Source organism: Durio zibethinus, chromosome 8, assembly GCF_047325235.1.
Source record: "Durio zibethinus cultivar Kanyao isolate XHJ-2024 chromosome 8, ASM4732523v1, whole genome shotgun sequence".
NCBI classification, from domain to species: Eukaryota; Viridiplantae; Streptophyta; class Magnoliopsida; order Malvales; family Malvaceae; genus Durio; species Durio zibethinus.
The window spans coordinates 875,977-901,892 of NC_143169.1; the positions used below are offsets into that span (position 1 = coordinate 875,977).

General features: G+C 27.9%; 3 non-coding genes across 3 annotated transcripts; 2 read left to right on the plus strand and 1 right to left on the minus strand.

Moving 5' to 3' along the window:
- Positions 1-5,575: 5,575 nt before the first annotated feature.
- Positions 5,576-5,719, plus strand: LOC149516948 (U4 spliceosomal RNA). Its single transcript, XR_016344343.1, has one exon. It is a non-coding gene; the product is annotated as a U4 spliceosomal RNA (small nuclear RNA).
- Positions 5,720-6,610: 891 nt separating this feature from the next.
- LOC149516949 (U1 spliceosomal RNA) lies at positions 6,611-6,771 on the minus strand. Its single transcript, XR_016344472.1, has one exon. It is a non-coding gene; the product is annotated as a U1 spliceosomal RNA (small nuclear RNA).
- A 17,366-nt stretch (positions 6,772-24,137) lies between these two features.
- LOC149516950 (small nucleolar RNA R71) lies at positions 24,138-24,244 on the plus strand. Its single transcript, XR_016344353.1, has one exon. It is a non-coding gene; the product is annotated as a small nucleolar RNA R71 (small nucleolar RNA).
- The last annotated feature ends 1,672 nt before the right edge of the window (positions 24,245-25,916 follow it).

A 25,916-nucleotide genomic window follows, 5' to 3' on the forward strand; every position in this document is an offset into this window, starting at 1 on the left:
GTAGCAAAGGGAGAGGATATATGTACCTTTGGAGAAAAGCTAAACCTATTTAAATTATTGTGTTTGCATTCTCTATCCTTTCTTCTTTATTTAATTTCAAATTAAATTGTGATTTAACTTTCACATATTTCATACATTGTTAATTTTCCATATGTATTCATTAAAATTTAATTTGAAAACAATTTAAAGTCAACCTAATTCATCTTATTGTATTACTTTTGAGCTAGTGCTTTCTTCTCTCATTTAGCCATCTTATTAATTATGCATCATGTTTAGGTCTTGCTCACCTCAATCTTTTTAAGTATATACATATTCTGGGCATGCATTATGGTTGATATTACTAACCTATACCCTTTTGGTGCTAACCATCCTAAACGGTCAAATGAGTTTGAAATTTAATGTAGACTACATGCAAAGGACATACACTCAAAAGATGATAAATTCTAATATCCTATGATGTTTTATTTTTCATTTACCTTAATCTATTCTTTACAACATAATATAAAATGATGGTGATCAAAATACAAGTTTCTTTAACAAAGTGGTTAAAGCCAAGCAATCTCACAATTTTATCAAAATTCCTTATGATACCGATGGAAATAGGCTAGACTCTTTTAATCAAATGAGAAATAAGGCTTTCAACTACTGTCAAAATCTTTTTGGTAAGACATATTCTTAAATTGAGATTAATACAATTGATATACTTTAGGAAATTTTGCAAGTCACCATTCCACATGCTTTTAAAGAGTCTAAACTCTTACCATTTGATATCCCATGTTGTAATACTCTATACAAGTGTATTATTAGAATCTTGCAAATAAATCGTGCCTTCTTTCCATCATTGGTCTTTGTTAAAGTGCCTTCATTAAAGGAAGAATATGGTGGATAATATTTTCCTTGCTCAAGAAATGGTTGCATGTTATCAGAGGAAAAGATTATCACTTAGATGTGCTTAGAAAGTATATTTAAGGCATGTAACCTAGATATTAATAAGACGTATTCATATGCAATGTACATGATTACATATTATTAACCTATATCAAATAAGAGACATTTATTAATAATTAGTCATTAAAATCTTTGATTTATAATAATACTCATAAATGTTTTTATATTTATGACTAAACATTAATATATGCATTAAACTTGACCAAGTTGGATGCATTAGCTCATATATCAAATCCAAATTAATTACAATTTGAAGTTAACAAATAGATTGAAGTCGTGAAGATATGAAAAAATTAAAAAAAAATCCAAATGTGTAATAATTTGGAAAATGAGGGTTTATATTTAATTGTGGTGGTGGAATGGGGCAATCCAGCAAATTTTTCACCACTTATACATTTAAAAGTGGGGCAATCCAACAAAATTCAAAGAATCCACGAGATAGATGACAATGGCTAGGGTAAGGCAAGGGCAATGGCAATGGCATGCCAGAGCAACAAATTTAAAGTGTTTCCTAAAAACAAAAATTTAAAGCTCTAGAAAATCAAGAAAAACAATAGGTATTGAATGCGAGGAATTCATAAACCAATAAGGAATCGATGAGGTCAGCATTTGTTATTTCTTTCTTTTACTGATTTGGTTTCCTTTTTTAAGCGTTACTTCCTCTATTTTCCATCTCTCATTTCTCTAATATGCATTTATAAATAGAGAGAAGAGAGACTAATTTCATAAATTTTCATTTTTTTTTCAAATACTATTAATTTGAATTTAGAGTTATAATCAATTTGCTTTTCATGCTTCAATTACTACATATATTATTGTAAATTTTTTTTTCTTCATTGGTATATATTATTATTACTTTAATCAACCATTTTATTTTAGAAAAATGAAGATATGTTGTTTGTTAAGGCATCAAATTAAGTTAATAATAATTTGTAATAATAGGGTTTATGTTCAATCTCATATCTCTCATAAATATAACTTTTTGGCTAATCATTCATGCTTTTAATTTTTCTATATGCTATGTAATAGTTCATGTGTTCATATCTAGGTATGCTTTAGTCTTTTGTTTAAAATGATGTAATTAAATTCATATATATATATATATATATAATTCTTAGTTTTAATATCTCTCAGTGGCATATTGTTTTCCTTTTTTTTATCCCCAATATTTTTGTCACCCTAACTTGTTTGGAATATTTAGGCCTAGTTGAGTTATGTTTAATGGTTTGTTGTAACAATAAGTTGTTATTTCGAAGCTTATGTTCTTCCCATGTCTCATGAAGATTCTTCAAAAAGATTAGCATGGGTCATTAGAAGCTATGCATAGGAAAAGATATTTTGATTAATTGCATTCGTATTAGTTTGTGCTTAAACATAAAACCATACTGATACGAAGGGATTTTAGTGTCTTTATTGTAAAGCAAGTTTTTGGGAGGTCTTATGCAGGTTAATAGCACACACACATATATATATAATCTCACAAATTTTATTGCAACTAAAATATTTTTCTAGCATCAATAATCAATCAATGTAATATTTTTTTTTTTATAAAGTTAAGGATTAAATTTGTATTGGAATTGAATTTCATATATATGTCTCATAAGATTTATTTGTAGATAAACCATGCCAAGGAAGAATGGGAGTACATTTTCATAGCATGTAGTTTCTACTTCCTGCATGTCCTTTTTTTCCTTATCCTTGCTTGTTTTACTTTAAACTTTTATGCTTGTCTTAATCTAGTGTTGTACCATGTTAGAAAGCAATTAGAAAGACCTAGATGATACAATAATTTAGGGAAACTCAACTATTATGCTTGTATGATCTAGTTTTGTACCATATTATAAAGCAATTAGCAATATCTATATAATACAAGAATTAAGGGAAACTCACTTATCTTACTTAGTAAAAGCTAGTAATATTAATTATCTTCAATTAATTACCATCATTATCTTAATTAATTAATTAATTCCTTTGAGAACATTTCTCATAGTGTAATAATACAAAACTATCTTGAACCATTCCAACAAGTTTCAAATGACAAAACAAAGTTGTTCAAGTGATCATTTGACCTTAGAAACAAGAAAATCAAAAAGTCAAATATAAATAATCTTTAAAGATAGATTTGGTTTAAGAAATATAAATATAAAGAAGGGTTTGTTTACACTTTGAAAAACACATTATTTATTTAGTACAAAAAATAATAAAACTTAGGAACATGTACTAAATAAATCCTTTTCAAAATTTTATTTAAGCTTATCTAGTTTAATATTTATCATTTCAAAATAACGATCAATTCAATGCTAACAGTAAGAGAGTATAATTGTTCATAAATAATAATTTATAATGTGTTATTTGTTGTCACCCATTGCTGTTAACTAAGTATGGTATTAAATGTCTTCTTCAAATGGAGTAATAATAGGTGGTCTCTTAATTTCTTATATTTAAGTATTTTTTTAACTAAATTTGATTCTTTTATGTTATGAAAATAGGGTTATGAAATTTCAATTGAGGAGCTGAGCAACATTGTCTCTTTCCTTGTAGAGAATAACAAAAAAATGGAACAAGAAGAAGTTGAAGAAATATGCAAAAATTGCTGAATTTTTTTTTGCAATGCTTATAGAAGCAAAAAGTTAAAAAAGTAAATGAAGTTCATCTGCATGTAATTTTTCAATGCTTAATTTTTGTTCTTACCAATTAATTAGTGGCTAGAAGAGGTATGTGTTCAAATGATGATAATGATAATTTTTGGATTTTTTTTGCCATGTACATACTTTGCATCTTGGTTGCTGTGATGGCAATTGACGGTGGCTATTTTTTTTATTTTGTATTTTAAATTTGCTTTTGTTTATGGTTAGGATGGTAAAAAATTATGAGCTAATATATGTAAAAAAATGTCCAAGCCATGTTTTAAATATGAATATTAATTTTGTTGTTAATAAATGTGGTGATAGAGTGAGATGCATTGACATTTTCGCATCTAATGTAAGTGCCAAGGGAGGAGTTAGCATTGGATCGATTAAATTGCATTTTTGAACAATAGTTGAGGTTTAATGGGTCATTTTATTTTTGGTAATAATTATGAGTTGTATACAATTTCAAAAAAACTTTTCATGACCGTTACTCCTCAATTTTCAATAAAAGTTGTACAAAGAAGTCAAGGTTTGACTTTGTGTGATGGTTTTTTTTTGTGGTTTGTATCTTGATTATTGTTTGTGGTTTATTGAATTTGTTATAAAGAGGACTTGAAAATAGAACATATTTAATAGGACAAACATATTTAAAGTTAATAGATTTAGGATAGGGTGATTTTTTATTGTTTCTTCTATTTTCTTGCAAGTGTGAGAAAAGGATAGCAAATTATCCTACTTAAACAAAATAAAGTATGAGCCAAGATGAGCCTATTCTGCCTATTTTCAAGTTTTCATTTTGTTTGATGATTTGAAGTTATGTTCATATATTAAAAAATTGTAAGAAATTATGTACTACAATGGGGTTTTTGTGGGATGTGTGTCGATTATTAAAAACAAGTTGAGAAGCTTGAAAGTTTTACATGTTGAGGGTGAGGAGTGTTTGTCCTGCTTAGCATGATTTTATTGAAATCTTTTGTACTTGGCATGATTTTATTGACTCAAGTTGTAGAAAAGAGGAAAAAAAGGCAGACAGATTATTAGGTTGCTTTAACCTCATTGTCTTTGATATATGCTGAAAAATTCGGGTAGTAGTGATCATTTGAGATTTTGCTTCTGTGATTTTTTATAGCTTTATTCAAAATAGGCAGACTTGCAACTATTATGAAGATGTTTCCTTCTTGGCCAATGTGATTCCAACAAATCCCAATAGTACTTTTTGAACTATTTTCGATTGTTTGATCATATTATTGTATATATGAGTAATAATAAATTTCTAAATAATTTCATTCTAATCAATCTATTGCTTTATTTGCAGTATATATATAAAGTAATTAGGTTGAGTTTACTAGGCCGTGCTTTAATTTCTTAGTCAATCTCCTCACAATTTTGCTCAAGTTTACAAGATAAAACTTTCCATAAGCCATGAATTTTTTGTTTAAATTTATGGCATAAGCACATAATAAACACGTTCTTATTTCAAGGGCAATTACTAGAGCATTGGCATCCATTGCTGAAAGCATAAAACTTATCATTTATGATATCTTATATTAAACTGCGTATTACTCAATATATATATATTTAATTATTTTAGAAGTTTTTTTTTTTTTTGAATTAGGGATAAAACACTGACTTTGTATTTATGAATTACATAATTGAGCTAATCGTGTTATTTATTTAGTATAATATACTGAGAAAGGCAATGAAATTATAGCATAAATTTTATTAAGTTCTTTTCAGATATCAATTTATTAACATAAATTTGATCAAATATTTTGACGCATAACTTGTCCCGTATATATAAATATATAATTGCTTGTATAGTTTTTCATTAATCTGAGAGATAAGTAAGCTCATTACTGTAAATTGCTTTCACCTTTACAGATCAATTAGGACAACATTTGTAATCTCCTTTTTGCATTACTAACCCACATCAGCAAGGAAGACATCGCAATCTTTCGCCTCGTTCTATAAAATACAGACAGCAAACAGTACCAAGCATCTTTGCGCTTGGGGCAATGACGCAGCTAGTGAGGTTCTAACCGAAGCGCGTCTATTGCTGGTTGAAAACTATTTCCAAACCCCCTCGTAGGCCTGGGTTCAGCCCTGGCCTTCGAGAATTTTTGGAAGGGCTCCTTTAGGGGTAAAGCCCTACAATTCCTAGTTTTAAGGGTTTGACGTTTATCTCCTAGCCCTCTCGATTTATAGGGAGGTTGGATTTCGAAATGGCTCAAGTCTACAGGCTTGTGAAAGAAATGTCTTAAAACAGTTTTCCCTAAATTGAGAGCCCAAAACTGTCCACATCGATCCCTTATCTTTTACTTGACCAGAAAACTTCCTCTCCCAGTTCACTGTCGTCTTTCTTTTTTTGCATACACAGTTCCAAATTTCCTGCTAATTTTTTATCTTATAATCAAGTGCGAATACAGAATCCATTTGCATTCACAGATTGTGATTGGAACATCTATTTTCCTCGTGTTCTTTAGATGTTGGAAAGTAATAGACAAATCATCAAGACAAAGAGTTTCTTTTCTATTTATTTTTCCTTCTCAATTTGCATTCATTCATGTTGTAGATAAGAGGCAGAAGAGAGCTTTGTTGTTCCCGATATTGCAGTTCTTGCTGCATATAATTTTCCTCTAGTCGATTGTCTTCATTTCTCTAATATAGAAATATATGATCTGCATATAAAATGTACTAACATTTAATGCACCTGAGATGGGAATTTCCGGCATGCCATTTTGCCTTCGAATTCCTACAAATAGTATCATTGAATGCTGCCATACTTAAGATTCAAGCAGCTTTAATACACAACCATATGGTTTAACTGTTGCAAGTCAATTAGACACATTCTTCCAAGAGTGCTTCCAAGAATTTTTTTTAAATTAAAAATTTGAGGATTCGCATTAAAATCTCATTAAAATGTTGCTTTGAAATTTGTAGGAATAAAAGAGTTTTTTAATAACATTAAAGTGACGTTAGAGGCATATGGAAATAAGTTCCATGACAGGACGAACATTTAAAACTATGATTGGGTAGGGGCTGCGCGAACGCAGGCCCCCGCTGCCACAAATTATGACGTAGGCTCTCCCACTTGGGGAGACCTTAGAGCAGCACCCCTCCCAAGTGCAATGGAAGTCACTACCCTAGGCCATGGGTCTTCTTGATCACCCATCGACCCCGTCCAGGTAAGTATGTTCTAACGTTGGGATATGATTTTCTTATACAACTCGCTTATATTTCGTTTATGATATGATAGGGATGTGGGATTCAAGTGATATTGTACATTATTGTCTATAAGTCCAAGTTTTCTCAAAAAAAAAAAAAAATCAAGACATTTTTAAAAGTCTTGATCAAACAATAATGTAAAATGTCAATTCCTTCGTCTTCAAATTAAAGGGATCTTTCGATATTTAGAAGTTAGAGATTTTAATTTGAAAGTCTTCAATTCACTTCTTAAAATAAAACAAATGAGATTTATACTAGATCGATTGAAGAGACCTCTTCCATTATATAACTAAAAATCAAATGAAAAGATGCATCACAATTTTATAAAGGCTTTTTCATACTGATCTCAAGAGTCAACTTGAGGTTAATTAAAATGGTTAAGAGTTATCATTTTCAATAGCAATTTTGCAAGCTGAATTATACTCAAATGCAGTTGTTCAACTGATCTTTTGCTAAATTTTGAAAGAAAATTATGATGTTGATAAAAATTTGACCTTTTTTTTAATCAAGACATTGAATTATCACAGCATATTCTAAAGACAATGAATTATCATAGTTTATATAGAATAGAATTATAGATAATCACCAAAATGATAGTTACATGCATGTATTCATATTCAAAGAATTATTTTTCCTCCCATCAAAAAAGAAATTAACCAAATCTTGCATTTAGAAAAGTAAGACGAACACATCCGATACAAATATTGATGTGAAAGAAAAATGAAGTCCAATAACGCAAACCAAGCTTAAAAGAGAGATCAGAACTTGCAGTGGATAGATATGAAACCTTTCAAAACTAGGAATCGTAGGGCATTACCCTGAAGGGAGCCCTTCCAAATATTCTCAAAGGCTAGGTCTGAACCAAGGCCTGAGAGGGGGTTTGGAAGTAGTTTGGAAGAGCACGGTCATCATCCTCATCGATGCGGGTTAGCAAAGAAAAAAAAGAGTACAGAACTTGTTCTAATTGATCTGCAAATGTAAAAGTAATTTACAGTAATAATCTTACTCGTATCTCAGATTCATGAAAAACTATACAAAGAATCATATATATAGGACAAGTTATGCACCAAAATATTTGATCGAATTTATGTTAATAAATTGATATCCCAAAAGAACTTAGTAAAATTCGAGCTACAATTCAATTGCCTTTCCCAGTGCATTAATTATAGTAAATAAATAACTCTATAAGCTCAATAATTATGTAATTCAGAAATACAAAGTCAGTGTTTTCTCCCTAACTGAAAAAAAAAAAAACTAAAATGATTACATATACATTGAGCAATATGCAATCTAATCTAAGATATCATAATTGAGAAGTGTCATCTCCTCAGTAATGGATGCCAATGCCCTAGTAATTGCCATTGAAAGCTCTATCTTGTAAACTTGAGCAGAATTTTGAGGAGATTGATAAAGAAATTAGAACCAGGCCCAAATACAGCAATGTGATCGTACTCAGCCAGATGAACACTAAATCAACTTTGCTTACACAAATATGTTTATGGTTAATTTTTAGACATCTGAACATATCACCTAACTATTTTAAATATCATATTTCTGGAGAGAGTAGCCTTTGTGGCATATGGGCTTTTAGTGTTTTAACTGGTTGTCAATGTTAAAACCAAGATTTTTTCCTAGTACTTCTTCACAGACAAACGGTTTCTTCACTTCTTTGAAAGAAATTACCTCTTAGACTCGTGATACTTCTGATAATGGATCTATCATTTTCTTTTCCATTTTAGTTTGGAATTTTAACAAGTAATTTTTGGCATTTTTGGTAGCAAATCCAATGATTTAAAACATTATGTAGCAAATATTTAAAACATTTTTAAAATTATAGATGATCATGTTTAAAACATTAATGTTTTTAAAATATTGTTTGGTGAAGAAAATAACAGAATTTGAATGCTGAAGTTCTTCTTATCAGGTTTTTCATGTTCAATCAAAATCAACAACACAAAATACTATTGTATTACAACAATTTGAAAACAGAATGCCACTTACAAAGGATATATATCCTTTCACATATGGGGATCGTACACTTTGTGTTTATAATTGTTTCATGGCCCTATCAAATAGTAGAACCTAGAATTTTGAACCTTTGGCAATGGTTGGTAAGACTTGCAAAGCTATCCAGTTGATTGAACCCTAAAACCATTTCACTATAATTGGAGGGTGCGCCAGGCCCTTGGAGTAGTGCAACGCATGGACAACACATGAGAACCCAAGTAGAAGCACCAAAGTTCCAATTATCACAATTTTATGTGCCAAGCAATCTCACAATTTTATCACAATTTCACAATTTCATAATTTTCATATATTTCTTACATTGTTATTTTCCATATATATTTATTAAAATTTAATTTGAGAAAAATTTAAATCAACCTAATTCGTCTTATTATATTACTTTTGAGCTAATACTTTTTTCTCTCATTTAGCCATCTTATTAATTCATGCATCATGCTTAGGTCTTGCTCACCTCAATCTTTTTATGTATATACACATTCTAGGCATGCATTATGGTCAATATTACTAATCTTTATCCTTTTGGTGCTAACCACCCTAACAGTCAAATGAGTTTGAAATTGAACCATCATAATGTAGACTAGATGAAGAGGACATACATTTATAAGATGATAGATTCCAATATCCTATGATGTTTTATTTTTCATTTTCCTCCATCTATTCATTACAACATAATATAAAATGTCAGTGATCAAAATACAAGTTTTTTTAACAAAGTAGTTCAAGCCAAGCAATCTCACAATTTTATCAAAATTCTTTATGAAACTGATGGAAATAGGCTAGACTCTTTTGACCAAATAATGAATAAGGCTTTCAACTACTATCAAAATCTTCTTGGTAAAACATATTCTTAAATTAAGATTAATACAATTGATATGCTTAAGGAAAATTTGCAAGTCACCATTCCACATGCTTTTAAAGAGTCTAAACTCCTATCCATTTGATATCACATGTTGTAATACTCTATACAAGTGTATTATTAGAATCTTGGCAAATAACCTTAAATTGTGCCTTCATTCCATCATTAGTCTTTGTTAAAGTGCCTTCATTAAAGGAAAAATTTGGTGGAGAATATTTTTCTTGCTCAAGAAATAGCTGCACGTTATCAAAGGAAAAGACTGTCATCTAGATGTGCTTAGAAAGTTTATCTGAGAAAGGCATGTAACTTAAATATTTATGCATTATAATATATATATGTTTCCAAATTATAATTTAAAAATATACTAATAAGACATATTCATATGCAACATATATGATTACATATTATTAACGTATATCAAATAAGAGATGTTTATTAATAATTAGTCATTAAAAATCTTTGATTTATAATAATACTCATAAATGTCTCAATGTTTATGACTAAACATTAATTTATGCATTAAACTTGACCAAGTTGGATGCATTAGCTCATATATCAAATCAAAATTACTTACAAATTGAAGTTGACAAATAGATTAAAGTCGCAAAGATATGAAAAAATTAAAAAAAAAAATCCAAATGTGTAATAATTAGGAAAATGAGAGGTTTATATTTAATTGTGGTGGAGGAATGGGGCAATCTAGCAAATTTCCCACCACTTATACATTTAAAAGTGAGGCAATCCAATGAAATTCAAAGAATCTAGGAGATAGACGGTAATGGCTACGGAAAGGGCAAGGGCAAGGATATGCCAGAGCAACAAATTTAAAGCATTTCCTAAAAAATAAAGATTTGAAGTGCTGAGAAAATATGAAAAAACAATGGGTATTGAATGCGAGAAATTCAAAAACCAATAAGGAATCGATGAGGTCAGCATTTGTTATTTCTTTCTTTTATTGATTTGGTTGCCTTTTTTAAGTATTGCTTCCTCTATTTTCAATCTCTCTTTTCTCTAATATGCATTTATAAATAGAAAGAAGAGAGACTGATTTCATAGATTCTCATTTTGTCTTCAAATACTATTAATTTGAATTTAGAGGTATAATCAATTTGCTTTTCATGCTTCAATTACTGCACATATTATTACAAATTTGCATTTTTTTTCTTTATTGGTTTCTTTTATTATTGCTTTAATCAACCATGCTATTTTAAAAGAATGAAGATATGTTGCTTGTTGGGGCATCAAATTAAGTTATTAATAATTTGCAATAATAGGTTTTATGTTCAATCTCATATCTCTCATAAATATAACTTCTTGGCTAATCATTCATGCTTTCAATTTTTCTATATACTATGTAAGAGTTCATGTGTTCATATTTGGGTATGCTTTAGTCTCTTGTTTAAAATGATGTAATTCATTTATATATACATATATATATAATTCTTAGTTTTAATATCTTTCTTCGACATATTGTTTTCCTTTCTTTTTTATCCCCAGTATTTTTGTCACCCAAACTGGTTTGGAATATTTAGGCCTATTTGGGTTATGTTTGAAGGTTCGTTGTAAGAATACATTGTTATTTCAAAGCTTATCTTCTTCCCATGTCTCATGAAGATTCTTCAAAAAGATTAGCACTAGTCATTAGAAGCTATGCATCAGAAAAGACATTTTTATCAATTTTGTTCGGATTACTTTATGCTTAAACATAAAACCACATTGGTATGAAGTGATTTTAGTATCTTTATTGCAGAGCAAGTTTATTGAAGGTCTTATGCAGGGTAACACCATATATATATATAATCTCACAAATTTTATTGCAACTAAAATATTTTTCTAGCATCAATAATCAATCAATGTAAGATTTTTTTTTTTTTATAAAGTTGAGGGTTAAATTTGTATTGGAATTGAATTTCATATGTATGTCTCATAAGATTTCTTCGTAGATAAACCATGCCAAGGAAGAATGGGAGTACATTTTCATAACATGTTGTTTCTACTTCCTAAATGTCCTTTTTTTTTATCCTCGCTTGTTTTACGTTAGACTTTTATGCTTGTCCTGATCTAGTGTTGTACCATGTTAGAAAGCAATTAGAAAGATCTAGATGATACAACAATTTAGGGAAGCTCAACTTTTATGCTTGTATGATCTAGTTTTGTACCATATTATAAAACAATTAGCAAGATCTATATAATACAAGAATTAAGGGAAACTCACTTATCTTACTTAGTAAAAGCTACTAATATTAGTTATCCTCAATTAATTAGCATCATTATCTTAATTAATTAATTTTTTTGAGACCATTTATCATAGTGTAATAATACAGAATAGTCATTCACTTTGCTTTTTTTTTTGCCAACTCCTACGTTTGTACATGCATGCACACATGCAAACATTAAGGTTTTTGAATTATTTCATAAATTGTTGCTTTTAAATTTTTGAATAATCAACTTGGGCACCTGTGATGCATGTTCTCTGAACTGCTTACTATTTGATATTGAATATCTAATATGATAGACAACTTCAAATTGATAATCTAGTTTTTACAACCTTTTGGGGTTTGAAATTCATTATTTGCTACGTAAGATAGATGGAGAATTAATTGCAACTTTTGTGGTGCAACTGATTGATTTTTTCAAAACAATTAATGTAAAAATTTAGTATATTTTGCAATTTGCACTTGTATATATATTTGTTTCAAAAAGTCTTCTTGTATTGCCATCTTCAGGTGAGTGGTGACTAAACATTGTTTTGCCTTGCACGTACAAGGATTCCTGATAGTTATAAATTTGCTGGTAACATCCAACACAAGCATAGGTAAATTGGGAATAGTGTGTCTCCTAATTTTGCTTTTGCACCGGGAAGAAAGCTCAAGGAAGCACTAGAGATAAATGCTCAATCTAAAGGCCATTAATCAAGTATACATTGAATACCAAATCTCAATATCTTATTTTTTGGGTAAGTTGTCGAAAGAGTTCCACAATGAAATATCTAGTCTGGTTATTTTCTTAGTTTAATGCAATACTCCATTGTTTTTTTTATACACAAAAGGTTGCAACTTAAGAGAAAAAATTACAGTTATTAGTATTTAAATTTTAACTCTATTGTATGTCACCTTACAAGAATAATTGTATAAACCAACTAAATTAAATTTCAGATTTAATACTCCAGTGTTATTGCTAAATCACAATATTAGGCTGAGAATTTTTCCTTTTATTTTTTTTATGGAATAACCATGTAGCACCTATGAACTTTGAGTTACTGTTGTATTCAACGTTTGTTACATCAAATTTTATTTTATCCACAAGAAAATCATTTCTTAAAATATTATTGTTTTTCTCAAAATGTATTGCTATTGGTCGATGGGTTGGAGAATATGAACTGTCATGAAGCCATAGAGAAGGGTTTATTCGATTTAATCATATCACGATATTGCTCTGTTAGGATTTGGCGTTGTTGCCTCCCCAAAAGAGCCTTGGCCTGTTATGCAAATCATCATAACTGTTACTCATGATGGTCCATGAGATAAAAAAAAGCAAGAAAATGGCCTATGTTTGGTTTGGTTTCCATTTTTTTATTTGGTTTGGATTAAATTCATATATTAAATATATATAATTAATTTGGATGAAAATTTTGAATTAAAAAAAATCGAATTGAATTGAATCGAACCGGATTATATATTTTTAATAGTTTATATATATTTTAAATTTTTATAAAATAAAAATAATTACGGTTTCCATTTTTTTATTTGGTTTAGATTAAATTCATATATTAAATATATATAATCAATTTGGATGAAAATTTTGAATTAAAAAATAATCAAATTGAATCGAATTGAATCGAACTGATTATATACTTTTAATAATTTATATATTTTTAAAATTTTTATAAAATAAAAATAATTATTTTATAATCAAATCTATTTAAATACAAATCATATTAAAATAATATAAAATTTTTTTAAATAACTTTTAAAATCAAATAAACTAAACTAAACTGGTACAATTTGTTTCAAATCAGATCAATTCCAAAAAAAAAAAAAAGAATTCAATCTAAATTCGGATCAAATTTTAAAAATTTATAATACTATATATTAATTAAAATAATCAAATCAAATCAAACCGTTATCACCTTTATAACCTTGGATGGATTCCTCATAGCCAACATTTAGTGCATTATTTAGTCATGATAATTTGTATTATCTTATTGAGTAAAATATTGCATTAATGTCATGCTTTATACAAAAATCAAGTATCACAATTCATATTAAGACAAAAATATAAAATATAATTTTTTTATTTTATTAATCTTATTTATGATTTTTCTAAAATTATAAGTCAAGTTATCTTTGTATCCTTTATGCATATCGTTTTCATATTATGTTACCGTGTCATATTTTAAATTATGATTATTTAATAAATTTCTTAAAAAATATATATTATTTATAAAATATTCTTTATAAGTATCCGCCATAATAGATATTTTTAATATTTTAATATATTTATTTTATAAGCTTTTATAAGTCTCATAATTAGTATTTGATTTTTTAATAGAATGTTTTAAGTTTGATCTTTATTATTTATAAAATTATTATTAATTCAAATTTAAAAAATATTGTTTCAAAACTTTGAATAAAGTAGTTTTCAGATACATGCTTATTAAAATTTATTTTAATCAAATATTTAAAGTAGTTAAAGTTTTATTTTAAAATTTTGACTAAAACAATAAAAATTAAAACAATATTTATGAAATGTAAAGGTATCTTTAACATTTAAAAGGACAAAAAAAAAAAAACATCGTGCACAAGAAAAAGAAACAAAAAAGAAAATTAAGTAAACTGTATTTTATTTTGAAAAAATTTGAATGTAAAGTTTTTAAAAATCACCTTCAAATATATTTTTTTCTTTTAATTTTTAAAATCATTATTATAAAATATTACTTCAACCAAGGCTCGTTCTAGTCATGGAAATTGATCCTTATTAATAAAAATATTTTAGAAGGTAAATTTGTGATGATATTAATACAATATACACAAAAGGCTGTGACGACGCCATGTAGGAGCATGTGGGGCCATGGCCCCTAAAAATTTTTAAAGTTACTTGAGTCTATAAACTGCTATGAATTGATTTTTTTAAATATATTTTTCAAAATAAATGAATGATCCTCTCAAGGCAATATAATTATTTTTAATTTTTATTCTATAAAATTTTAACTTATTAAATCATTTTAAAATTTTAAAAATGTTATTTATTTTTCAAGTTTACGTAAAAATTTAAAATTTGTTTACTCTAAAATAAAAAGATTAGTATAATTGAATATATTTGTAAAGTGTGAAAATTTTTTTCTATAAAATAATTTATCTATAGTGTTATTAAATATATATATGTATATATGTACGTATATGTGTACATGTGTTTTATTTAACTCTCTCTATGTAGAAATTCTAGTTCTGTTATTGATAAAGGGTAAGTGAAAGATCTTTTAGCCTAATAGGTCACCATTTATAAATACAATAATATAAAGGACAAGTTAATGAAAAGTTAATCTCTCAGCGTATCATGTCAACATCTATATGAAAATTTTAGTTCTTTTAAAAACAAAATACACCTTAAAGCTTTACAATCCACGTGAGGTAAAATGCCGTTGTTTATTTCAATTTATGAAATGGATTGTGATCCCAATGAAAAAAAAACCTTTGGTTTGTTGCTTTCTTTCCTTTTTTGATTTTTTTCATATTATTTTATTATCAATTCCAATCTCTTACTTTTTTGGTTTATTCATGATTTTAACCTATTGTTTTTTAATTTTATAATTTTTTCCTTTTGTTGATTTACCTCTTAGTTGCCCATTCATTTTTCTCTTATCTTTGTGAGTTTTGAAGATTGATTTATTTTTTTCTTCTGATTTTTTGTTATTGTTAATCATTTGATCACTTTTGTTTTTTTCTCCATATGTGTGTTTTGAAATAAATGTTGGTTATTAATCGAAAGCCAATCTGAACTAAGTTTCAATATTTAATATCCAAATCAAATTAAAAAAAATTGATTCGATCTGAATGCTATGACTTTGAATTTAGTTTCGATTTTCTCAAAATTTTTCCCTCAACCATAGCTGTCATTTGTCAAATATTTCAAATCTTCACAAACTCTACTTTTATATATTGTTATAGACAGATAGATAAATAGATTGATTAATTAATTGATTGATTGATTGATTGATTGATAAATATATAGATAGATAGATAAATAGAACATATAAGTGTTAAAATATTTTCAAATATTGTTGAAAAGTTAGACCAAATCAATTGGTTGAATAAAAAATCAAAGGCTTATTCAGTTCAATGAAAGAGTCAAATCGTATCCATAAAAAACCTATCAATATTCCAATTAAATCAGGTTTTTAAATTGATTAAATCAATTTATGCTATCCTATTAAAAGAACCCCCAAAAACTTGTGAAGGTAATAGTTACCCTTATTTTTGTTTGATGGACTTTTCAGTTTGAGGGCTCGATGTATATGGAATATCTAGGTTAAAAGTTTATGATTTAGTTAAGAGAGGCCTAGTTATTTTAGTCATTTTAGTTTCAAATGTGATAATTCATTGCTCTCAGGATTTTAGCAAGGAGACATGAATGACATCAATGATGTAAAATAGTTGAGTTTTTTATGACTGCAAGGGATTTATTGTTATTAATTCTATTACTTTTTCCTAGGGTTGTCTACATCCTTCATTTTTCTTTATGGATATTTTCTTCTTTTAATTTTCTTTCTTTCTTCGTTTTTTTTTCTTATAGCTTTCGAAAAAGAGAAAAAGAAATCCAAAAAGAAGAGAAAAGGAAAGCAAAATACGAGAACGGGTGGATTGATCAGATTGTCGATCAATTGTCTCCCAAATCAATCTAGCATTAACCACTAAAAAGATTGAAACATGAAAAATGAGGTAAAGTTTAAACAATTATTTAAAAGGCGAACAATATTTGTCAAGTTTTAATCCTTTCGATATCAATATATATATATATATATATCCTCAACTCTGAAATATGGCAATGTTTAAACTCCAATTGATTTCAATAAAATTTTTTCTTTTTTGTTTTTGAACTCCTTTTTTTATTTGGCTTTATCATATTATTAATTTTCTACATCTTACCAAAAAATGACTGAATATTTATTTCAAATTCAAATATAAATTCTCTTTTGATTCCTACTAATTAATTTTTTAGCATATACTGGTATTTAAAGTTTAATATTCTTCTTGCTTTTGTATGTTCCAGATTTTTTTATTACTTTTATTGGATTTAGTTGACCAACAATATAAAAAAAGGATTTCAGATGATTTATTATGATTGAGATAATTTATTGTTAACATTTTCTTTTTTGTATCATTTAATGGTTAGTACAGTTTAGTTCCTTATTATGTTTAGTTTAAATTTAGTTTTTATTGAATAATAGCATGTGCCAAGAATCCTCACTCTTCTCATGTAATAAGAGTTTTAACTCTTTTAAAAGTCCTTTGCATATTTTTTGGTAAAATAAAAAATTTATAACATGTACAAAACTCTTAATCTTCTTAAATAAAAATAAAAGAATCTCTAAAAATAAACCAACTTTAATTGAAATACTCGACACGACATGTGGGTAGCACACTAATTTTTATTAAACTTTTGGCTTTAAAAAATGAAAATTTTTTTAAGTAATAAGATTTGAACTCTTACCCTATTGATCACTAATTAAACCTCTAACTATTTAATCAATTGATTTTTTTAAATCTTTTTAAATTTCAAGAATGATTAAGATATTTTTCTTAATCATTTAGAGTAATGCATTGTTTGTTAAACACTCATTTACCTCTATATATTCTATGTTATTTTGAACACGTATCCTTTTATACATCTTTACATAAAATCTTATAGAATTGCATCAAAGCATAACAATTGACATATAAAATATTTAGTGATCTCAAATATAAATATCATTTATACAATTGTAATATGATAAAATTTTTTATATAAAAACCTAAATAACATTTTAAGTAGCATTTTGCCAGCTAAGTAAACTTATCATTCCAACTGTCATAACATATAAATTTACAGACCTATAACTAGACACAATAAAAGGAGTCACCACTAATCTTTTATTAAGATGTGATTGGTTACCTAATAAATCTACCCTTTTAAGAAGCTTCTAAGCTTGACTACAGGTCTGTAAAAGAATAGGTTCTAGTCTACTACTTAGAATAGGGTTCAAGAGTTTAGCTACATATGAAAAATGTTATAACACCTCTACATGCCCATCCAAAGGATAGTACCATTTTATTTTAAATTATCCTAAGGTCTTGATTCAATAGTCTTAAATTTAATATTGAAAATAATTCTTAAGATTTCTCTATCAATCTGGTAGAGTTTTTAAAAATACTTCCACCATTTGAGCCTAAATTAAAAACTTTTTCTCACTTAGAAATATCTTAAATAATCATCCATTTGCAATCATTAAGAATTTCATCATCGGAATTTATTTTTACACTTTTTGTTTCTATTTCTAAAATTTTCACCATTTTTGTCTATTTACTTTCTTAGAAATTGAAATCTGGTTATTTGTCATTTGTTTCTTTAGAAAGAAAATAATGTGACAATTATTATTTGAGGTCTCATCTAAATTCTTCCACCATGTAGGTTGAATTTAAAAAAAAAAAAAAACCTTTTACCTAGAAATCTTATGAAAATTCAATTATTTGTGATTTTTTCTTAAGATTTCATTTTTGGATAATTATCAAATATTTTCACCCAAATTTTAGTTTTATTCTTAATTTTATTTAGGAAAAGAATTCAATTATTTTTATTGGAATTTAATCTAAATTATTTCACCATTTGGGATAAATTTAGAGAAATTTCTCACCTAGAGATTTCTTAAAAACTTTAACATTTGAAATTTATAAATATCTCATCTTTGGATAATTATTAATTCAATTCCAAAATTTATTGATATTTTATTTTTAAAAAAAAAATTAAAAATAAATATTAATGTTATTGAAATTTTAACCTAAAATTTTCATCTATTTGGGTTAAATTTAGAAAAGTTTCTCACCTAAGAATTTTATAGAAATTAACCATTTGTAATTTCTAAAAAAAAAAATTTCATCATTAGATAATTATTTATTTATTCTAAAAATTTTATTAAAATTTGAATTTTATATTTTTCTAATTATTTTCTCGAATTTTTCTACAATTTAATCATGCATAATATTTTAAAAATAAAAATAATAACATACAACCAAAATAAATAAAACAAAAAAATAAACAAAATAAAAGCAGCTCCGTTTGGCTGGAGCTAAGGTGCGGCTGCAGGGTAATAGACAGTTGAAATGACTAACTCTCCAGCACGGCTTGACTTAAGCCAAGGACTAGAACAAGGGTCAAAGGCAGGCCAAGCGCTTAGGTCGAACTTCCAGGTAGTAAAATGCACGGATCTTGTACTCCTAGAAATGGCATCGTTTCCTGATACTATATAAGCCCAAATTTTCTTTCTTCCTTCAAATCTTCACCGGCCCTTTATCTTTTTTCCTTTTTTCCTCTCTTTCTCTTTCTATAAACCAATGACTACCAACCACCATGTTTTAGAATTCCTCATCGAAATCTGGAAACCTCACTAAAAAGTTCAAGTTTTGTCAGAAACTTCATCGAAAATTAGAAAATACCACAAAAAAATGAATTTCACTAAAAATTTTCACCAGAATCTAAAAAGTTTTCAAAAAATTTCCAAAAAACTCACTCTAACACCTGATCTCTCTCTTAATCTTCTATAACCCTTTAGCAACAAAAAATTAAATCTTCCCAATTCTAAAAACCAAAATATTTTTCTACCAAAAACATTTATGAAAAAAACAAAAATCTCGCAATTGTACTCTCTCTGCTTTCTATTGTGTATATTTTTTCTGCCTATTCATGTTTTTTTTTTCCATATCCTTCTTATTGTTTTTGGGTTCATATTTATAGGATTTCAAATTGTAAGAACCTTAAACTAAAAAAAGTTTTGACTTCCCTTTAATTCAAACTTCAAACCTTAATTTTGATTTAAACTTTATGATTTAAAGAAACAGTTCTAAGCAAATTTGACCACCCCCTAAACTTTCTTAACTTTTCTTTTTATGTTTTTTTTAGACATAAAAAAAACAAACAGTTACAACCCCAAACAAATTAGGGTGTCTACAATTGCCTCTTTTTGTGCACTTTCTGTGAAGCAGGGACGTAGATAGCCTACATATCTAGATAATCAACTCGACACACTTATTCTTTTTTTTTTTAAGCTTTTTTAAAATGAATACTTAGACTTTTTGAATAACATAAAAACTCTTTCAAACATATGTTTAACATTTTAAAAAAATATAAAAGCTCATCTTAATAAAGGCTCAACAATTTTTGAAAAATAAGTAAAGCTCCTTTAAATAGAGGCTCAACAACTTTTGAAAAATAAATAAGGCTCTTATAAATAAAAGCTCAATTACTTTTGAAAAATAAATAAGACTCCTCTAATCAAAGGCTTAATGCCTTTTTAAAAATAAATAAGACTTTTTAATAATTATGCTTAGAGGTCTTATAGATCGTGTTTGAAAAAATTTTAGGAGATTATGCTCAAAGGTCTTACAAATCATTCCTAATATTGAAAAATGCTCTTTTGAACAAAGGCTTCACAACTTTTTTAAAAAAAATTGAAAAATCTTTCTTGACTATGACTGATTTTTTAAAAAATATTCTCTTTCAAGGATCAAGATCTTACCTCAGAGGTTTCTTCTTAAATGAGAATTTGAAATTTTTTCATTGAAAAGTCTTCATATTTATCTTCTCCATGTGGAATCTTACAATATCTCTATTTCCTAGATTCATGCACTAGACATTCTTAAATGCAATGCATGCTATGCAAATGTCAATTAACATTGTTTCAATTATAGTAAACAAGTTCTTAAGCCTCTTTCCTTTGGATTTTGAACTCTTCAATCTTTAAGCACTAAAACCAAATCAATTTGATATCTCAATTATATTTCTCATTCAATGTTAACTCCCATATTCTCCTTTTAAAGAAAATTTTCTTCTCCAAATGCAATGTCTTTACCAAGAACTGAACACTTCATATTTGCCTTTATCACTCTCAACCTCTCCAAGGTAATGTAGAAATCTTTCATGCTATTATTCATTTATCAATTATTATTTTAATTTCAAAAAGTAAAAATACAATCACACATTTCTTCCATTGCAAGGTATTTAAGGGAAAAGTCAAAGGATGGATTAGGAATAAATAGGAAATAGTCGTCAAAAGAGAGGCATAAGAAATGAAATAAAATGAAATATCTCTTAGTTAAATAGAATGGTATAACAACTTTGGCCATTAACAAAGAAGAATAGTTACAAAAATGGGTATGGGATAACAACACCTAAAATAAACAATCAAAAAATCATTATAACATATCTTGAAAGCTTTTTAAAAAATCAATCACTTGATGCACCTAACAACTTAGAGCTCATGGAACATGCTAGCCTCTATATTAATGAGTTCTCAAACTTGATATTGTATCATTCTTATCTAAGTCACCTTTTTGAGTTTTCAATTTAAATGAATCCCTTTTAACTCAAATCACGCTTGTAGTTTTTTTATTTGAGTCTTTCTTTTTCTTTTTCATTCATTTTTTCTTTTTTTCCTCTTTTTTCTTTTTTTTTTCTTAAACGTAATATTTTTTCACAACATCATAATTTATAGAATTAGGTAAATCATCTCTATCCATCTTCGCTAATATTAATATTAATGCTCCACTCGAGAAAGCTCTTTTACAACATATGGCCTTTCTTAATTCAGAGTTTATTTTTCTCTATTATCATACTAGCTTGAAAGAAATTTTTTTCAAAACCAAATCTCCTTATCGAAAATAATGAGGTTAGACCTTTTTATCATAAGCTCTTATCATTCTTCTCTGATATAGCTAACTATGATACAATGCTATTAATCTCTTCTCTTCAATGAAATTCAATTGCTCATAACGCTCATGAATTCATTCAACCTTTTTCAATCCAACTTCCCTTAAGACTCTTAAGGATGGGATTTTCACTTTCATCGATAATAAAGCTTTCATCCCATAAACTAAGGAAAATGGTTTAGCCCAATAGAGGTACACACTGATATCCGATAGGCATGAAGGACATATGGTAACTTTTTAAGCTAATCCTTATAGGTCTTAGTCATTTTTTCAAGAATTTTTTTTATATTCTTGCTTGCCACCTCAATTGCTCAATTTGTTTTCAAGCGATATGGCACTAAATTATGATGTTTAATATTGTATTAGGTACATATTTCCTTTATCATCTTACTATTTAAATTCTTAGCATTATCTGAAATAATTTTTTTCTTAAGTCTTTATCTATAAATAATCTCTCTCTTTATAAACTTACAGATCATAGATCATGTCACACTTCCAAATGAAGTTGTTTTCACCTATTTCATGAAATAATCTATCTTTATGAAAATGAACCTATGCCCATTAAAAGCCTTTGGGATAATAAGACCAATAATACCCATACCTTACATGGAGAATGGCCAAAATGGTGCCAAAACATGTATAGCAATAAGTGGAGCAAGAATTTTATTAGTATAGATTAGACATTTATGATATTTTCGAGCATAGTTAATGCAATTGCTCTTCATTATCAAACAATAGTGCCTAGATCTCATGATTTATCTAACCATCATATGTCTATTAGCATGTGCTTCATATATCCCATCATGTATTTTCTCAATAATCTTTTTCGCCTCAACTGTATTTACACACCTTAATAATACTTGATCATGGCTCTTTTTATACAAAACATCACCATTTAGGAAGAAACTCATGGTTAGTCTCCAGATGACTCTTTTCTCATTCTCAGTTGCTTGGTTGGGGTATTATCGATTCTTAATATACTGCAGGATATCATAATATCATGACTTCTCATCATTTTCTTCCTTTATATTAGAGCAATGAGCTGGCACATCCTTAACATCTAATTTGATGGCTAAATATTAGTATTATCATTAATTTGAATCATTGCTGCTATAGTAGCCAATGCATCAAAATAAAATTCTCTTTGCGAGGCAAATGCTTAAATTGAATATCTTCAAATTGCTTGATCAACTCTAAGATATACTTATGATATAGGATAAGTTTTGAATCTTTCATCTTTTATTTTTCTTTCAACTGATATATAAGTAGAGCTTAATTCCCAAACATTTTCAATACTCTAATATTTTTATTTATAACAGCTTGTAAACCTATGACACAGGCCTTATATTCAACAATGTTATTTATATAATTAAAATTCAACCTCGTTGTTATAGAATAATAACATTCTTTTGAAGAGATCAAAATTACCCCAATCCCATGTCCTCTTTCCATTTGCAATGGCATTTAACCTTTTTTAGCAGAGCTCTTATTGTATTCCTCAGGAACCTCCTCATAATCCATTTCAAAATTTTCTTCGTTAGTGTCTTCCTCGTAGGGTTAAGTATTTTCAGGAGCTTCAAGTGCCATAGGGTTAAAGTTTCATAAAATTTATCTTTCAAACCTTAGTAGTTCCTCATCATCCACTATTTCTTCTTTCCTAACAAGGTTTACCTTAGGTTGTTATATAAAGCTAGAAAAACTTACCATTATTGGTTCATTCATGATACATCCTTATTAGAGTCATCCATCCTATCATCCCCAAATGTGTAGATTGCATTATAAACTTCCTTGTCTAGCCTTTTAAGATTGGATTCAGTATACCTACAGGGTAATTGGCTATAGCTTGGACTAATTAACCATCTAGGTTTCAAGATGTTTAATGGATGTAGCTTGGCTTTGAATATTGGCATTGTTAACTTGCATTAATTGGGTCAACATGTCTTCAAAACTTGGTTTACTTTCTTAGGATGGGTTGAAAGTTTGTGGACTATGGCAAAAGTTATTGTTTTGGGTGGTGGGTTGTTATTAGGTTGGTTCCAAGAAAAGTTGGGAAGGTTATGCTAACTTGGATTGTAGGTGCTACCATAGAGGTTGTAGGTGGGTTTGGATTGTTGAACAAACTAGATTGACTTTATCTTAAACTAGAATTTATCACTTGAATAGGGTCCTTCATAAATATCACATGAAACTAAGAGATTTTGGATCGCATTCACATGGTTGGATTGGGATTTAGCTCTTAAAGCTTCTTATTTTTTATGAGGGTGACTAACAAGAATTTAAGAAAGTGATTGCATCAATTTCAACTAGATCGACAAACTACTTGCATACCTTTATTTTCATGTCCTATTAATAGTTGTTATTAGCCATCTCTTCAATCAACTCATTAGCCTCTTTAACTGTTTTGTTGATGATTGCCTTTTAGCAATTGAGTCCAAGGTTGCTCTCATATATGGTGTAAGATCATTGTAAAATATATAGATTTGTAACCATTGGGGTAGACCATGGTGTGGGTACTTCCTTAATAACTCTTTAAATCTTTCCCATGTGTCATATAAGTTTTCACCATCTACTTGCATGAATGTGGTGATTTCATTCCTTAACTTAGTTGTCTTGGCTGGTAGGAAGAATTTTATCTAAAATTTTTATACCAAGTCATCTCAGGTTGTAATGGAGCTAGATGGTAAAGATGTCAACCAACTTTCACCTTGTCTTTAAGAGAAAAATAAAAAAGTCCTAATCGAATAGCATTGCCAAAATACCATTATATCTAAATGTATCACTTAATTCAAGAAAATTAGAGAGATGAAGGTTAGGGTCATCACATGATAGCCCTTCAAACTACACAGAAGTTTGGACCATTTGCATTATTAAAGGCTTGATTTTGAAGTTGTTTGCTTGAATGGATGGTCTTTGAAATGATGGTTGAAATCTCTTAAAATTGGGGATTACATAATCTCTCAAGGTTCTTTGAGCTTCATTGTTTACATTGGCCATTGGTGTTAATGTAAGTGGTACAGATTACTTTTTCCTTTTTCTCCTAAAAGTAATTTCAATTTTTTCATCCACTAGAGCTAAATCCACACTTTTAAATCTGCACATGCAAATAAAAAAAGATAAAAAAAAGATAATAGCAAATAAAAGTAAAAAAGTTTAGATTAGAAAAGTTTAGAAAATCCTTATTGATATTAAAAACACTACTATAATCCCTAGCAATGACACTAAAAACTTGATTGCTTATTTCTACAATATTTGTAAGTGCACAAATCAAGTGATAAAGTGAAAGTATTCAAGTATCATTTTCTAAGGAATTAGCTTATATCTAAATAGCTCAAAGATTAGGGTAGATTACAAAACTAAATAAAAATAGATGAGTGAAAACAATGTAGGCTTGTATTTTAACTCCACCAACTGTCACTTGGTAAGCTAGAAATAGTAGCCAAAAACTAGATCTAAAAGAACAAGAATTGAAATCTTGAAAACAAAGAAACTTGTGATTGTAAAAAATAACGAGACATAAAATAAGAATTGCGTGAACTAAAACTTAGATTAAAAAAGTAGGAATGATTGAACTCAAAACTTGTAGGAGAAATATAAACATTAGCCAAAACTTGTATAGCATAAAAGAATGAATATAAACGTTGCATGAAATCAAAAATAGAATAGGAAAAAAGAAAATGATTGCCTAAAGGAATGAAGTAGGAAAACAAGAATTGAAATCGAAAGTAATGAAGTACTAATGCTTTAAAGAAAAAGAGATATTGAAAATAAACATTTCTTAAATTAAAGAAAAAAATTTGAAAAAAAACTTTTGTTATTGACAAATTTGTCACCTAAGCCAATAACTTAAAAATTAAAAGAAAAGAACTAATAACTAAAGAGAAGAAAAGACTGAAAGGTGAAGGATGAGGAATGAGGAATGATGAAATCAAGTGAAAGGCCTTCCTATTTATAGGAAGAGGTTCAACCATAAAGATAGAAATTTACAAGAGTTTGATTCCTACTCAATTGCTAATGGATTAAACTAATCTTCATCTTCAAAGAGCTTTGCTGAATGTGGTATTTCTATGTTCAAGTTGCCTTCGTTAAATAATACTCTTGATAAGTAATCTAGGCTTTCAATCATGTTAGCTTCAATCTTAATCACATTTTCATCCTAATCAACTAAGGGAGGATTATAAGATGATGAAATTTTGTTTCCATCCAAACTTCTTTATTGTATAAGCTAAAGAGTCCTTGGATGAAAACTTCCTTGGGTAATTGTCTTAGTGTCCATGT